Genomic DNA, 17,493 nt, shown 5'->3' on the forward strand with positions numbered 1-17,493 from the left:
TTCCTACTCAATGATATTCATTATTCTCCTTGTTCTAACTTGAAGAGAGCTAGCGTAATACTCTTTGCTATGTATGCTCTGTGTCTAATAAGTTATGCTTTCTTTGTTTATGTTCTTGACTTATATCCCTGTTAAACTAATGTCATGCGCTGTATCTTCAGTCTTGAATGTGTCTTATGTTTCTATTCAATAAAAAATTTGAACAGAAAAGAGCTTGGCAGCAATGGGATTTGGACCCACGCCTCCAAAGAGACTGGAGCCTAAATCCAGCGCCTTAGACCGCTCGGCCATGCTACCTGTGAAAGTGCTCTTGCTAAGGACTAAAAAGAGGCAGGACAGTCTACATTCCATGCTCTGCATTCATTGTTTGTATGTGACATGTACGTAACATGTATGTCATGTGTGTCATATGTATGTAACGTGTGTAACATGTATGTCATAAGTGTATGACATGTATGTAACATGTATTCAATATGTATGTCATATGTATGTATAATCTGTGTAATATGTGTGTAACACGTATGTTATATGTGTGATATGCATACCATATGTGTATTGTGTGTCATATGTGTAACATGTATGTAACATGTGTGTACCATGCATGTCATATGCATGCCATATGTGTGTAACATGTATGTAACATATGTGCAACATGCATGTCATATGTGGGTCGTATTAATGTAACATGTGTGTGACATGCATGTCATATGTGTGTAGCATGTATGTGATGTGTATGACATGTATGTTATATGTGTGTAATATGTGTAACATGCATGTGACATGTGTGTAAAATTGTGTCTAAATGGTGTGTAACATGAGTGTGACATGTATGTAACATGCATGCAACATGTATATCATATGTATGTAACATTTGTGTAATATGTGTGAACTATGTGTGTAATATGTAAGTAGCACGTGTGTCACATGTGTGTAACATGTATGTCATATGTGTGTAGTGTGTGTAGCATGTATGTAATATGTGCACAACATGCATATTATATGTATGTATCATGTATCAAACAAAACATGCAATGATTGCAGCTTTTCTAATGCTGCTAAAGCAGAGAGGTAAGTGTTTTTTGAGATTCCAGTGAGTTGGGAAAGGAACTGCAGTAATTTGCAGAAGCAAGATCAGAGAAGCTTGAGCCCTAGAGGGTAGGAATTTTGTTAAAAGGACTTTGGCAGCAGTGGGATTCGAACCCACGCCCCCAAAGAGACTGGAGCCTTAATCCAGCGCCTTAGACGGCTCGGCCATGCTACCCATAAAAAACAAACTCGCTAACGACTAAAATGGGGTGGGACATTCCATGCTCTGCATTCATTGCTTGAGCTGGAGGCCTCAGAACTCTAAACTACAAGTATTCACCACTTTATCCATTATAAAAGGTAGTTGAAGTTTCACGGAGATGGCCAAGATGCCACCTTATGTGTTTCAATCCTCTTTCTGAGGCAGCAGGTGGTGGTCACTTTACACTTGAGAGTGGACTTTGGGTGCAGCATTCTGTGGCAAGTTCACTTGGCACTCTGCTGAAAAGTGTGCCAGCTTTTCATTAGTACTGCTTGTTTTTTGGTGTCCACACTTAAAGTGTTAATGTGGAATCTAGCTTACAGGAGAGGTAATCACGTTCAGTTGGACTTGTTTTGTAACGTTGACAACATTTCACTAGTCATCTCATCAGAAGTGTGCCCTTTTGGAAGACTTCTCAACCAAAGCATGCAATTTCCTAATGCTGCTGTTCTGAGATTCCAATGTGTTGAGCAAGGAATGCCAGCAAAGTGCAGCAGAAACTTCAGAGACGCTTGAGCAATCAAGGATAGGCATTTGTTAAAAGAGCTTGGCAGCAGTGGGATTTGAACACATGCCTCCAAAGAGACTGGAGCCTAAATCCAGCGCCTTAGACCGCTCGGCCATGCTACCTGTGAAAATGCTCTCGCTAAGGACTAAAAAGAGGCATGACAGTCTACATTCCATGCTCTGCATTCATTGTTTGTATGTGACATGTACGTAACATGTATGTCATGTGTGTCATATGTATGTAACGTGTGTAACATGTATGTCATACGTGTATGACATGTATGTAACATGTATTCAACATGTATGTCATATGTATGTATAATCTGTGTAATATGTGTGTAACACGTATGTAATATGTGTGATATGCATGCCATATGTGTATTGTGTGTCATATGTGTAACATGTGTGTACCATGCATGTCATATGCATGCCATATGTGTGTAACATGTATGTAAGATATGTGCAACATGCATGTCATATGTGTGTCGTATTAATGTAACATGTGTGTGACATGCATGTCATATGTGGGTACCATGTATGTGATGTGTATGACATGTATGTTATATGTGTGTAATATGTGTAACATGCATGTGACATGTGTGTAAAATTGTGTCTAAATGGTGTGTAACATGAGTGTGACATGTATGTAACATGCATGCAACATGTATATCATATGTATGTAACATTTGTGTAATATGTGTGAACTATGTGTGTAATATGTAAGTAGCACGTGTGTCACATGTGTGTAACATGTATGTCATATGTGTGTAGTGTGTGTAGCATGTATGTAATATGTGCACAACATGCATATTATATGTATGTATCATGTATCAAACAAAACATGCAATGATTGCAGCTTTTCTAATGCTGCTAAAGGAAAGAGGTACAGTGCCTTGCGAAAGTATTCGGCCCCCTTGAACGTTTCAACCTTTTGCCACATTTCAGGCTTCAATCATAAAGATATAAAATTTAAATTTTTTGTGAAGAATCACCAACAAGTGGGACACAATTGTGAAGTGGAACGAAATCTATTGGATTTTTGAAACTTTTTTAACTAATAAAAAAATGAAAAGTGGGGCGTGCAAAATTATTCGGCCCCCTTGCGTTAATACTTTGTAGAGCCACCCTTTTCTGCGATTACAGCTGCAAGTCGCTTGGGGTATGTCTCTATCAGTTTTGCACATCGAGAGACTGAAATTCTTGCCCATTCTTCCTTGCAAAACAGCTCGAGCTCAGTGAGGTTGGATGGAGAGCGTTTGTGAACAGCAGTTTTCAGCTCTTTCCACAGATTCTCGATTGGATTCAGGTCTGGACTTTGACTTGGCCATTCTAACACCTGGATACGTTTATTTGTGAACCATTCCTTTGTAGATTTTGCTGTATGTTTGGGAGCATTGTCTTGTTGGAAGATAAATCTCCGTCCCAGTTTCAGGTCTTTTGCAGACTCCAACAGGTTTTCATCCAGAATGGTCCTGTATTTGGCTGCATCCATCTTCCCCTCAATTTTTTTTTTTTTTTGGTTTAAAGATATTTATTGAAACAAAGATGATACATGTATCAAATTGCTCTCACGCAGGAGAGTCAACAGTAAGGCACATGGTAAGCAACAAAAGACAGTATGCCAAGGGACAATAAAAAGGGAGATAATGGCACCCGCGAACAGAAACCGCAAGGATAATGGCCATGAATGCGGGGCACATGTAAACTGGGGGGGAGCGAGTGATGCACATGGGAGTCCACTGCTAAAAAAGGAAGTCCAGGGGAGGGGGAGAGGGGAACTTTTACAGTCGTAAAGGGAGAATTCAATTTCCTTTGGGGAGCCCGGCTTCCAGACACCCCACATGGGCTCAGACTGTGTCAGGAGCTCTGAGCCCCCCAAACCCCTAACCCCCTAGGACTACCGAGTGCATCAAGCCTGACATAGGACAACTTAAACAAAATAATGTCAACCAAACAAACTCAGTGATTAATAACGTAATCAATAGTGCGATCCGACTCTAAACCCTCCAAACAAGAAACAAAGGGAGGGGCCAGAGTGGGGTAGGCCCTATGGGCCACAAGACAACAGTGCCTATGCAGGCCGAAAGGTAGGAGCGATTAATCTTGCTCAGTCCAGGCTCTGAACTTGTGCCAAATGTCCATCACCTCCCGACGAAAGATTTCGAGGGGAGGGACGGAGTAAAGAGAAGAAGAAAGACAGGACAGAAACAGAGGGGACAGAAGGGGGAAAAGGGGGAAGGGAAAGGAGTGGGTTGGGGAGGTACCCATGCCAGGGGGAGCTCCAAGGGGAAGACGGGGATCTCGCTGTGATACTGGGTGTCATAATTATGTCCTGTTCCAGGGCTAGAGGAGAACCCCCACGTAGCGAGCCCAGGGATCCCATATTTTCTTGAATTTTTTAGATTTATCAATGATGAGACTGGAGGTCCTTTCTTGGAACATAATCCAGGAGATTTTTTGTTTAGCTGCTGGGTACGAGACCCTTGGGGACTTCCAAGCCCGGGCTATGGTCATCTTGGCACTAATCAGAATGTAATGGATCAAACATTGCTGGTATTTAGAAATTTTGGGGATTGTCTGGTTCAGGAGCGCTATAGCTGGGGTTTGGGGGGCCGCAACGCCAGTGACCTTGCGGATCAGGGAGAAGATCTTGTTCCAGTAGCTTCTGACCCGGGGACACTCCCACAGGATATGGAGAAGGGAGCCCATGTGACCACAGCCTCGAAAACATAGAGGCGAGGTCTGAGGGTAGAATTTAGCCAGGCGGGTTGGGACCAAATACCACCTAGTGAGGACCTTAATGTCTGCCTCAATGAGGGAAACATTAAGGATCCCTGCGAAGGCTCTCGTAAAATAGGAGTGCCAAGTGTCCATGTCCCACTCCAAGTCAAGGTCTCGTTCCCAGCTTAGCATATAACTGGATTTCTCCGAGGGGGTAGACAGAGCTGTGTAGATCAGGGAGATTCCCCCCTTCATGTCCATGGCCGAGACACACCACTGTTCATAAGGAGTGACCTCGAGGCGATCTGAATTGGTGGGTAGGAGAGTACGTAAGAAATGAGCTATCTGGAAAAAGTGGAACTGCTCCGTGGGGGGCATGGCAAGTTGGGAGATGCATTGTTTCAAGGTGACGGGACCATTCATATTAAAGAAGTGACCAATCCTATATAGGCCTTTGTCCAGCCACCATTGAAAAGCTTTAACATTAAGACCGGGGGGGAAGGCGGGGTTATTAAAGATGTGGGCCAGGGGGTGCCAGCTGGAAGTAACATTATTCATCTTATGTAGGGTGTCGCAAATCGCGAAGGAGTGGGAGAGAGTAGGGGACATGATCGGGGGTCTGCTTTTTGAGGGGCGCCAAAGAAGAAAGTCAATGGTGACTGCCTGTTGGGGATTTCCTGTCTCTCCATCTCGATCCAATCTGGTTTGGGTCCTCTCGAGTATACAGTCGAAATTTGGTTCAGGTGAGCAGCGTGATAGTACCATCGGAGGTTGGGCAAGCCCAAGCCTCCTTTCCGTCTGGGACGGAATAGAGTGTTCTTGGGGAGTCTATGGGTGGAGGACCCCCAAATAAATCGGTTAATGGACAATTGGAGTGATCGGATGTGAGGTTGGGGAACAAGAATAGGGAGCGAGCGGAATAGGTAAAGAATCCTAGGGAGAAGGGTCATCTTGACCGCGTTCACCCTACCGATCCATGATAATTTGTGGAGGGACCAGTGATCTAAATCCATCTTGAGCTTCTTAAACATAGGGGGGTAATTATGTTAGTAGAGTTGGTCGAATTTTGGGGTGAGGTGAACTCCAAGGTAGGGAATGGAGGAGGTGCTCCAGGCGAAGGGGAAACGTTCCGTTAGTCGGTCTACTGTGGCTTGGGGGGAGGAGATATTAAGGGCTAAGGATTTGGACATGTTAACCTGTAACCCTGAGGCTTGCCCGAAGTGGAGAAGAAGTTGGAGGATATTGGGAGTAGATATAAGAGGGTTGGTAACGAAAAGGAGGACATCATCGGCGAATAACGCACACTTATGTACGGATTGGCCGCATCTAACTCCATGGATGTCTGGGTGGTTCCTGATGGCGATCGCAAGCGATTCCACGCCTATGGCAAAGAGGAGGGGGGATAGGGGACAACCCTGTCTGGTGCCTTTGGAGATCGGGAACGGGTCAGAGAGGTGTCCCTGGAGCCTGACTTGAGCCCTGGGCTGTGAGTATAAGGAACTCAGGAGAGTCCTGAAAGGAGAACCGAAGCCCCAGTGCTTCAGGGTGCGGAATAAAAAGGGCCAAGTGATAGTGTCAAATGCTTTCTGTAAGTCAAGCGAAAGGAGGAAGCCCTCCTGTGGGGGGCTCCCGTCCCACCGAGCCTGGAGGACAGAGATAATGTCTACAGCTCTCCTTATCTGGTCGGGGCCCTGTCTCCCCGGGATAAAGCCTACCTGATCTTTGTGGACATAGGAACTTATAAAAGAGCCCATCCTGTTAGAGAGAATTTTTGTCATTATTTTGAGGTCGTTATTGATCAAGGAAATGGGTCTGTAGTTGCTCACTAGGCTCTGATCCTTGCCAGGTTTAGGTATGACAGATATGTATGCGAGATTGGAAGCTGGGTCAACGGGTGAGTTTTGGCCTAGGGAGTTAAAGAATCGGGTCAGGAAGGGGGAGAGGATTTCCGAAAAGGATTTATAGTAACAATTGGAGAATCCGTCTGGGCCGGGGGCAGAATTTTTTTTCAGGGACTTGATCACCTCACTGACCTCCTCCTCAGTAAAAGGGGCATCCATGATGGATCGGTGAGCAGCAGAGATTTTGGGGAGGGGGATGCTGTTAAAAAATGAGTCGATCGTTTGATCGTTACCTGGGTTAGGGCCAGAGTAGAGGTCGGAGTAAAATTTGTGGAAGGCCTCCAGTATTTGTTTGGGATTTTGGGTCAGAGAGCCAGACAGGGATCTGATTTTTGGTAAGGCTCTTACTCTATATTTCGGGGAAAGTTTAGCCGCGAGGTGGGGGCCGAATTTGTCAGAATTAAGGTAGAATCTACCGCTTACCCACCGCAGATGCTGTTCCGCGTTGGAGGTGAGAGCTGTATTAAGTGCAAGCCTAGCCGCGTCGAGACGTGCGAGAGATGGGAGGGAAGGGCTAGCTTTGTGGGCCTGGCTAACGGAGCGGAATTCTTTCTCAAGTTTTACGATGTCTATTCGTTTCTCTCGCTTTAGGCGTGAAGAAAGTTGTATGATTTTACCCCTCATGACCGCCTTGTGGGCTTCCCAAAGAGTACCAGGAGAGGTATCATCGGTGTCATTGTGACGGAAATAATCCTTCAGTTCATGTTCAAGCATAGTGCGGTGAGCTGTATTGGATAGGAGAGAGTCCCCAAGGCGCCATTGAGGGGTGCTTGCTTTGTTCAACAGACCTGAAAGCGTAATGGAAACTAGGGAATGATCAGACCAGGGGACCTCGCATATGGTAGCCTGAGAGGCCAGTGATATGTCAGACGAATGTAGGAAGATATGGTCGATGCGGGCATACGTGTTGTGTGGGGCAGAAAAGTGAGTGTAATCCCTAGTTGTGGGGTGAAGCTCTCTCCAGGCATCAATCATGCCCATCGAGTGGAGGAGTCGTGCGATAGTGAGGCTCTGCTTGGGCGGCCTTTTGAGGATGGTTTTGTGGAGGGATGATTTATCAGAAAGGAGGTCGAAGGCGACGTTGGAGTCGCCTCCTAGGACCACCTTACCTTCTATGTGAGGAGAGAGGGAAGTTAACATTGAGGAAAAGAAGCGGGTCTGGCCCTTGTTAGGAGCATAGTATGAGATGAAGGTGAACAAGGTCCCATTCACATGGCCTTTGACAAGAAGGTACCTCCCCTCACTGTCTCTTATTATATTGGAAAGGGTGAACGGGATATGTTTAGAAATGAGAATGGCCACACCTCGCTTCTTATCCTCAGCGCCAGCAAGATAAAAGGTGGGGTAATTACGATGTAAGAAAGTAGGGTTAAAGCTTTTTGGGAAGTGGGTCTCTTGTAGTAGCATAATGTCAAGTTTTCTCGAGTGGTAGCTATGAAAGGCTTTGCGTCTCTTCATTGGGGAATTCAGGCCCTGCGTATTGTGTGTCCCTATCCGGAGGGATTGGAGCGTGGGGGGATCATCAGCCATGGACACGAGGGTGGAGGAGCAAAAAAAAGCAGAAGGGTCTCACCTGATCCAGTAGAGAGGAGTTCATTGGAGTCATCAGGCGGGATCGATCCCGGTACCGCTTGGAAGACGGGTGGGGAGCTCCCCTTGGAGGTACCTGAGGGAAGAGGGAGAAGGGGGCAAAAAAAAGGAGGGAAAGCCAGAAAGGGGGGAGAGAGAGAGAAGGGTGAGAAGAGAGCAGGTCCAGGAAAGAAACTATCCTGGGCTGCATGTTAGCAGGGCTGGGCGGCCAGCACCTGCTCCGGTTCCCTAAACAAAATAGGGAACGGAATGAAGGCATCCCTACAGTGGGATGAAAGCCTGGTGGTGTCCCGAGGGAAAATAAGGAGCCCTCGAGACTACAACAGGGGGAGCGGCAAAGAGTACCGCTCCGGCCGTTAGGCATTACAAATTTCAAAATAACGGTGGGACCTCCAGGGGTCCGAACCATTTAGGTGAACCATCAAAACAATGGGGTTATACAGACAGGCTCAAACAGACAATATATAATGATAAGAGAGATAATGACATAATAAAAAAAAAAAAGGGGTAAAAAATGTTCAAAAAAAAGGGGGTAAAAAATGTTCAAAAAAAAAAAGCAAAATAGTTAAAAAAAAAAAAAAAAAAAAAAAAAGACCTGTCTGGGTGTATAGATGGATCATTCTTAACGAAAAGAGAAAAAGCCGGCCTAGGCAGAGGATTAGGGCCATTCCCAGCAGGGAACGCAGGCCTAGGGATTCATCTTGGGGGGATGGAGTCACGGTGTCTCTTCAACTTTTGTTTCATCCACATCGGGGGAAGCGGGCTGGTCGGAGGGGGCCTCTTAGAGGAGCTGGAACGGGTTTCCATCTGGTCATGGTCGACCTCCTGGGAGATGAGGCCAAGCTGGAGAAGTAGTCGTTCGCCATTTTGGAAGTTTGTGAAGCTGTAGGATTTCTCCTTATACTGGAATTGCAGGCGAAAGGGGAATGCCCATCTGTATTTAATCAATTTCTGGGAGAGGACTTCCAGGAGCGGTTTGAGGGATCTCCTCTTCTGGATAGTAGCCGGAGAGATGTCAGCAAAAATCTGGATTTTATTGCCGTTCAGAAGTATGTCCTCTCTATTACGCGATCGCTTCATGATTTCCTCTTTGACCCCATAAAAGTGGGGTTTGACAACAATATCTCTGGGGAGGCCATCTTGACGAGGGGCTTGAAGGGCTCTGTGTGCCCTATCCAATTCCAGCCTGTGGTCAGGAATATCAGGGATAAGATCTTTGATCAAGGCTTTGACTGAGTCCTGCACATCTAAAGTGGATTCGGGGATGCCTCTGATGCGGAAATTGTATCGTCTGCTTCTGTTTTCCAAATCTTCTAATTTGGAATGGGCAGTTTCAAGTTGATCCTGAAGCGATTGTATACACAAAGTGTTCTGGTTTGTGCGTGCATTAGAGTCATCAACCGCCTGTTCAATCGCGTCTATCCTGGCCCCAAGGCTCTGTATATCTGCTTTAATGGATGTAGTAATCTGTGCAGCATTTTGAGCAAGGCCTGCTGCCAGCATGTCAGAAAAGCTATTGAGAAGCTGGGCCATGTCAGGGGAGTGAATAGCCTGCATGACAGGGGCCTGTGGGGAAGCTAGCATACTGCCCGGTGTATTACTGAGGGGGGAAAAAGGCATCCCGTTCTGCAGTCTGCTTAGGAGAGATTCGGTGGATGCTGGGGATGAGAAGGGATGTTGGCCACTACTCACAAGAGGAAGAGGAGTCAGCGGAGGTTCTGCTTCGATGGGGCCTGTAGCGGTGCTGCTGCCTGGGATCAACGCGGCCGCCATCTTGGAAGGCTCAGGGGGAACCAGGCCAAAGTTAAGATGCCGGTTAACGTCCCTCTTGGGAAGCCCCTGCGACATACGGGAGGTGTCTCTGCCGTGTCCGGAGTGAGTGGATGGTCTCGCTGAAAATATTCGCTGTCAATTGCGCGGTCTGGATGCCTTAGACGGCCGGAGCGGAGCGGAGCTCCCGGTTAGCGTGGCGATCCGGAAGTCCCGCGCATGCGCACTCCTCTTCCCCTCAATTTTAACCATCTTCCCTGTCCCTGCTGAAGAAAAGCAGGCCCAAACCATGATGCTGCCACCACCATGTTTGACAGTGGGGATGGTGTGTTGAGGGTGATGAGCTCTGTTGCTTTTATGCCAAACATATCGTTTTGCATTGTGGGCAAAAAGTTTGATTTTGGTTTCATCTGACCAGGGCACCTTCTTCCACATGTTTGGTGTGTCTCCCAGGTGGCTTGTGGTAAACTTTAGATGAGACTTTTTATGGATATCTTTGATAAATGGCTTTCTTCTTGCCACTCTTCCATAAAGGCCAGATTTGTGCAGTGTACAACTGATTGTTGTCCTATGGACAGACTCTTCCACCTCAGCTGTAGTTCTCTGCAGTTCATCCAAAGTGATCATGGGCCTCTTGGCTGCATCTCTGATCAGTCTTCTCCTTGTCTGATCTGAAAGTTTAGAGGGACAGCCAGGTCTTGGTAGATTTGCAGTGGTCTGATACTCCTTCCATTTCAAAATGATTGCTTGCACAGTGCTCCTTGGGATGTTTAAAGCTTGGGAAATCTTTTTGTATCCAAATCCGGCTTTAAACTTCTCCACAAAAGTATTACGGACCTGCCTGGTGTGTTCCTTGGTCTTCATGATGCTCTCTGCGCTTTCAACAGAACCCTGAGACTATCACAGAGCAGGTGCATTTATACAGAGACTTGATTACACACAGGTGGATTCTAGTTATCACCATCAGTCATTTAGGACAACATTGGATCATTCAGAGATCCTCGCTGAACTTCTGGAGTGAGTTTGCTGCACTGAAAGTAAAGGGGCCGAATAATTTTGCACGAACCACTTTTCAGTTTTTTATTTGCTAAAAAAGTTTAAAATATCCAATAGATTTTGTTCCACTTCACAATTGTGTCTCACTTGTTGGTGATTCTTCACAAAAAATTAAAATTTTATATCTTTATGTTTGAAGCCTGAAATGTGGCGAAAGGTTGAAAAGTTCAAGGGGGCCGAATACTTTCGCAAGGCACTGTAAGTGTTTTTTGAGATTCCAGTGAGTTGGGAAAGGAACTGCAGTAAATTGCAGAAGCAAGATCAGAGAAGCTTGAGCCCTAGAGGGTAGGGATTTTGTTAAAAGGACTTTGGCAGCAGTGGGATTCGAACCCACGCCCCCAAAGAGACTGGAGCCTTAATCCAGCGCCTTAGACCGCTCGGCCATGCTACCCATAAAAAACAAACTCGCTAACGACTAAAATGGGGTGGGACATTCCATGCTCTGCATTCATTGCTTGAGCTGGAGGCCTCAGAACTCTAAACTACAAGTATTCACCACTTTATCCATTATAAAAGGTAGTTGAAGTTTCACAGAGATGGCCAAGATGCCACCTTATGTGTTTCAATCCTCTTTCTGAGGCAGCAGGTGGTGGTCACTTTACACTTGAGAGTGGACTTTGGGTGCAGCATTCTGTGGCAAGTTCACTTGGCACTCTGCTGAAAAGTGTGCCAGCTTTTCATTAGTACTGCTTGTTTTTTGGTGTCCACACTTAAAGTGTTAATGTGGAATCTAGCTTACAGGAGAGGTAATCACGTTCAGTTGGACTTGTTTTGTAACGTTGACAACATTTCACTAGTCATCTCATCAGAAGTGTGCCCTTTTGGAAGACTTCTCAACCAAAGCATGCAATTACCTAATGCTGCTGTTCTGAGATTCCAGTGTGTTGAGCAAGGAATGCCAGCAAAGTGCAGCAGAAACTTCAGAGACGCTTGAGCAATCAAGGATAGGCATTTGTTAAAAGAGCTTGGCAGCAGTGGGATTTGAACACACGCCTCCAAAGAGACTGGAGCCTAGATCCAGCGCCTTAGACCGCTCGGCCATGCTACCTGTGAAAGTGCTCTCGCTAAGGACTAAAAAGAGGCATGACAGTCTACATTCCATGCTCTGCATTCATTGTTTGTATGTGACATGTACGTAACATGTATGTCATGTGTGTCATATGTATGTAACGTGTGTAACATGTATGTCATACGTGTATGACATGTATGTAACATGTATTCAACATGTATGTCATATGTATGTATAATCTGTGTAATATGTGTGTAACACGTATGTAATATGTGTGATATGCATGCCATATGTGTATTGTGTGTCATATGTGTAACATGTATGTAACATGTGTGTACCATGCATGTCATATGCATGCCATATGTGTGTAACATGTATGTAACATATGTGCAACATGCATGTCATATGTGTGTCGTATTAATGTAACATGTGTGTGACATGCATGTCATATGTGTGTAACATGTATGTGATGTGTATGACATGTATGTTATATGTGTGTAATATGTGTAACATGCATGTGACATGTGTGTAAAATTGTGTCTAAATGGTGTGTAACATGAGTGTGACATGTATGTAACATGCATGCAACATGTATATCATATGTATGTAACATTTGTGTAATATGTGTGAACTATGTGTGTAATATGTAAGTAGCACGTGTGTCACATGTGTGTAACATGTATGTCATATGTGTGTAGTGTGTGTAGCATGTATGTAATATGTGCACAACATGCATATTATATGTATGTATCATGTATCAAACAAAACATGCAATGATTGCAGCTTTTCTAATGCTGCTAAAGCAGAGAGGTAAGTGTTTTTTTGAGATTCCAGTGAGTTGGGAAAGGAACTGCAGTAAATTGCAGGAGCAAGATCAGAGAAGCTTGAGCCCTAGAGGGTAGGGATTTTGTTAAAAGGAGTTTGGCAGCAGTGGGATTCGAACCCACGCCCCCAAAGAGACTGGAGCCTTAATCCAGCGCCTTAGACCGCTCGGCCATGCTACCCATAAAAAACAAACTCGCTAACGACTAAAATGGGGTGGGACATTCCATGCTCTGCATTCATTGCTTGAGCTGGAGGCCTCAGAACTCTAAACTACAAGTATTCACCACTTTATCCATTATAAAAGGTAGTTGAAGTTTCACAGAGATGGCCAAGATGCCACCTTATGTGTTTCAATCCTCTTTCTGAGGCAGCAGGTGGTGGTCACTTTACACTTGAGAGTGGACTTTGGGTGCAGCATTCTGTGGCAAGTTCACTTGGCACTCTGCTGAAAAGTGTGCCAGCTTTTCATTAGTACTGCTTGTTTTTTGGTGTCCACACTTAAAGTGTTAATGTGGAATCTAGCTTACAGGAGAGGTAATCACGTTCAGTTGGACTTGTTTTGTAACGTTGACAACATTTCACTAGTCATCTCATCAGAAGTGTGCCCTTTTGGAAGACTTCTCAACCAAAGCATGCAATTACCTAATGCTGCTGTTCTGAGATTCCAGTGTGTTGAGCAAGGAATGCCAGCAAAGTGCAGCAGAAACTTCAGAGACGCTTGAGCAATCAAGGATAGGCATTTGTTAAAAGAGCTTGGCAGCAGTGGGATTTGAACACACGCCTCCAAAGAGACTGGAGCCTAGATCCAGCACCTTAGACCGCTCGGCCATGCTACCTGTGAAAGTGCTCTCGCTAAGGACTAAAAAGAGGCATGACAGTCTACATTCCATGCTCTGCATTCATTGTTTGTATGTGACATGTACGTAACATGTATGTCATGTGTGTCATATGTATGTAACGTGTGTAACATGTATGTCATACGTGTATGACATGTATGTAACATGTATTCAACATGTATGTCATATGTATGTATAATCTGTGTAATATGTGTGTAACACGTATGTAATATGTGTGATATGCATGCCATATGTGTATTGTGTGTCATATGTGTAACATGTATGTAACATGTGTGTACCATGCATGTCATATGCATGCCATATGTGTGTAACATGTATGTAACATATGTGCAACATGCATGTCATATGTGTGTCGTATTAATGTAACATGTGTGTGACATGCATGTCATATGTGTGTAACATGTATGTGATGTGTATGACATGTATGTTATATGTGTGTAATATGTGTAACATGCATGTGACATGTGTGTAAAATTGTGTCTAAATGGTGTGTAACATGAGTGTGACATGTATGTAACATGCATGCAACATGTATATCATATGTATGTAACATTTGTGTAATATGTGTGAACTATGTGTGTAATATGTAAGTAGCACGTGTGTCACATGTGTGTAACATGTATGTCATATGTGTGTAGTGTGTGTAGCATGTATGTAATATGTGCACAACATGCATATTATATGTATGTATCATGTATCAAACAAAACATGCAATGATTGCAGCTTTTCTAATGCTGCTAAAGCAGAGAGGTAAGTGTTTTTTTGAGATTCCAGTGAGTTGGGAAAGGAACTGCAGTAAATTGCAGGAGCAAGATCAGAGAAGCTTGAGCCCTAGAGGGTAGGGATTTTGTTAAAAGGAGTTTGGCAGCAGTGGGATTGGAACCCACGCCCCCAAAGAGACTGGAGCCTTAATCCAGCGCCTTAGACCGCTCGGCCATGCTACCCATAAAACTGAACTCGCTAACGACTAAAATGGGGTGGGACATTCCATGCTCTGCATTCATTGCTTGAGCTGGAGGCCTCAGAACTCTAAACTACAAGTATTCACCACTTTATCCATTATAAAAGGTAGTTGAAGTTTCACGGAGATGGCCAAGATGCCACCTTATGTGTTTCAGTCCTCTTTCTGAGGCAGCAGGTGGTGGTCACTTTACACTTGAGAGTGGACTTTGGGTGCAGCATTCTGTGGCAAGTTCACTTGGCACTCTGCTGAAAAGTGTGCCAGCGGGGGCGTGGCTTGGCGCGCATCGGGAATGGCCGCTTGAGACAAGAGCTCCAGGAGACCCACAGCCCGTAAGCTCTCCCTTCGGTCTATTTCAAACCGCATCATGCTGAAATCGGCTCGCCACCACACCGGGATGGGAACGGGAGCTCGCCGTCAATCCGGGACCCCCCATACTCGGAGTATCCAGGATATTTTCACCTCACAGGCCCGAGCAGGCGGCAGCACACCTTCTAAGATGGCGCTGCCACGAGGCGAGGAGGATGACCTCAGCGATGGCTCCTTGTCCACAGCCGAAGACCCGGTAAGCGGGCTGGGGAACCCCAACCACCCTCTCACGCTGGGAGACATGACCTCAATTGCGTCTGATATCAAGAATATGCTTTTCTCCGCAATTACCGATCTTAAAGCTGACTTGCTGTCTCTCACAGAGAAGATGTCCACACTGGAGAAAGCTGAGAGCAAGAGGGACAGGACTGTACGCAGACTGGAGGCTACAGCAGCCTCACATGCGGTCCATTTAATTAACATTAATAGACACCTGGAGGACCTCGATAATAGGGGGAGGAGGTGTAATATCCGGGTGAGGGGGATCCCAGAAACTGTAGGCCCTGATCAGATTACTTCGGCTCTGAGGTCAGTGTTTAATAACCTGCTGGAAAACCCTATTGATTCCCCCATTGACTTTGTACCAGCGCATAGGGCCTTGAGAGCTAGGCCCCTGGATTCAGACCCTCCCCGAGACGTTATCTGCTGCCTCCAGAGTTTTCAGCTGAAGGAGGAAATTTTAAGCCAAGCCAGAAAAAACGACCGGATTGTATTCAATGAAGCGGAGATTTCATTGTTTCAGGACTTGTCGCCTATAACCCTGCAAAACAGACGGGCGTTACGACCGTTACTAGAAACCCTTCGTGAGAGAGGCATCGTTTATAAATGGCGCTTTCCCTTCGCCTTGCAAGCTACATTGGAAGGGAGGCAGTTTTTGCTTCTGATGCCAGAAGATCTTCCAGATTTTTGTGCTGGCCTACACATCCCTTGTGCTGACTTACCAGAATGGTATGCTGAGTTTAAACTCCCCCAACCTGAGCTCAGCCCTCCTAATACCCCTTTGTCCTCGCCAGCTAAACCTCCGCAGAAGAGGAGCAAAGTCGGGCAACGTTCCTCCAGGGAAGGATCCCACGCACCCCAACCCTCCAGGCAGTCCAGAAATCGAGATCGCACTTGAAGAGAGGCTGACTGGATAATGGATGATTTTTACCTCTGTTCCTCTCTTCATTTCTTTTTGTTTTTGACAGTTTGCACTTTGCACGTTGTTGCATGGCTTTGGGGGGGCTTACTTGGACAAAGGTTGCTTCTTGGCCTGCACCCCTTCCCCCCCCTCTCCCTCAGACGCCACTTCCATCACAGACTTGAAGCGGGTTCTTTGCCCTGAGGGGTGAATATTTGCTGTGCCCTTGTTACTTGGATCCTACCAGCTCTTCTCTCTTACCCACCCCTCCCCCTCCTGGTGGGCACATAGATGCTTCCCCTCCCCCCCTCCCCCCCCTTTTATTTTTTTTATTTATTTATTTTCCCCTTCCCGAAGGTTATTTCGCACGTTTGGTTGACGCTAATTAGGGCGCTGGGTCTCCGTATTGGATGCTTATTTACCTGTTATTGTAGTTCTTTAAATTTTGGTTCACATCAGTGATCTATTTGCTCTGTTTAAGCTGTAGTTTACATTCCTCGTGTGGAGTTCCTCCCACGTACCCCACAAGCGGCCCACAGGGCACTTGGGTGTTGCCATGTGGTTTGCCCGCACATTGTTTATGCCTGTAGCCGCAGTGAGCGCAGGCCGTATCTTGCCTTTTTGTGATAACCTGTTCCCTCCTCTTTCCTGCTTCTGACTTTCCTCTTTCTCTATTTCCCCCTGAGGGTCTATCCTCTTCTCACCTCTGTTTCTCTTCCCTTTCTGCGGGCCGGGTAATTCCGGGGAGCAAACACACGAGAACCAATGGCCTACGCGGAGTTGGGAACTAGACCGACATTGGTCTCCCACAACGTCCGCGGCCTTAACATACCGGAGAAACGCACTTCAGTCCTCAGGGAGCTGGGCAAGGTTGGCCCTCTCTTTGTCTACTTACAGGAGACACATTTTGTCCATCACTCACACCCTAAACTTTGGCACAAGAACTACCCTCAGATGTTTTATGCTTCGAATTCTCAAGCTAAGACTAAAGGAGTTGCCATCTTAATCCATAGAGCAGCGGGGTTCACGGTCACACATATATTAGCTGACCCTGACGGCAGGTACATATTTGTTAAGGGGACATGGGGCAACGTTCCGCTGACTCTGGCCAATGTATATTTCCCCAACAGTGCGCACAAATCCTTTTGCAGACATCTGATAGATGAACTGAAGGGTTTTGCCACAGGCTGTATTCTCTTGGGAGGTGATTTCAATCTCCCCCTCGACCCATCCCAGGACACTTCCTCTGGCAGATCAAGCATTCCTTATTGCACTCTGAAATACATTAAAAACCTTTTGCATTCTTTAACCTTAATTGATGCATGGCGCACGTTGAATCCCAGTGGCAGAGACTTCACCTGTTACTCAACGCCCCATGATAAATACTCTCGCATTGATTATGTTTTTGTGACTCAAAGAGACCTACAGAATTTAAGAGATGCTCGGATAGGCATACAGTCCCTCTCAGACCATGCCCCCATTTCTCTTTCCCTTGACCACCTTGGAGACAGGCCTAGGA

General features: G+C 45.8%; 4 non-coding genes across 4 annotated transcripts; all 4 read right to left on the reverse strand.

Moving 5' to 3' along the window:
- Window positions 1-1,179: 1,179 nt before the first annotated feature.
- On the reverse strand, window positions 1,180-1,261 carry TRNAL-AAG (transfer RNA leucine (anticodon AAG)). Its single transcript has one exon. It is a non-coding gene; the product is annotated as a tRNA-Leu (tRNA).
- A 9,881-nt stretch (window positions 1,262-11,142) lies between these two features.
- Window positions 11,143-11,224, reverse strand: TRNAL-AAG (transfer RNA leucine (anticodon AAG)). Its single transcript has one exon. It is a non-coding gene; the product is annotated as a tRNA-Leu (tRNA).
- Window positions 11,225-12,764: 1,540 nt separating this feature from the next.
- On the reverse strand, window positions 12,765-12,846 carry TRNAL-AAG (transfer RNA leucine (anticodon AAG)). Its single transcript has one exon. It is a non-coding gene; the product is annotated as a tRNA-Leu (tRNA).
- Window positions 12,847-14,386: 1,540 nt separating this feature from the next.
- TRNAL-AAG (transfer RNA leucine (anticodon AAG)) lies at window positions 14,387-14,468 on the reverse strand. Its single transcript has one exon. It is a non-coding gene; the product is annotated as a tRNA-Leu (tRNA).
- Between the last annotated feature and the right edge of the window lie 3,025 nt (window positions 14,469-17,493).

Source organism: Lithobates pipiens, unplaced genomic scaffold, assembly GCF_037356315.1.
Source record: "Lithobates pipiens isolate NorthernLeopardFrog02 unplaced genomic scaffold, aLitPip1_a1.2 Scaffold_28, whole genome shotgun sequence".
Classification (NCBI taxonomy): Eukaryota; Metazoa; Chordata; class Amphibia; order Anura; family Ranidae; genus Lithobates; species Lithobates pipiens.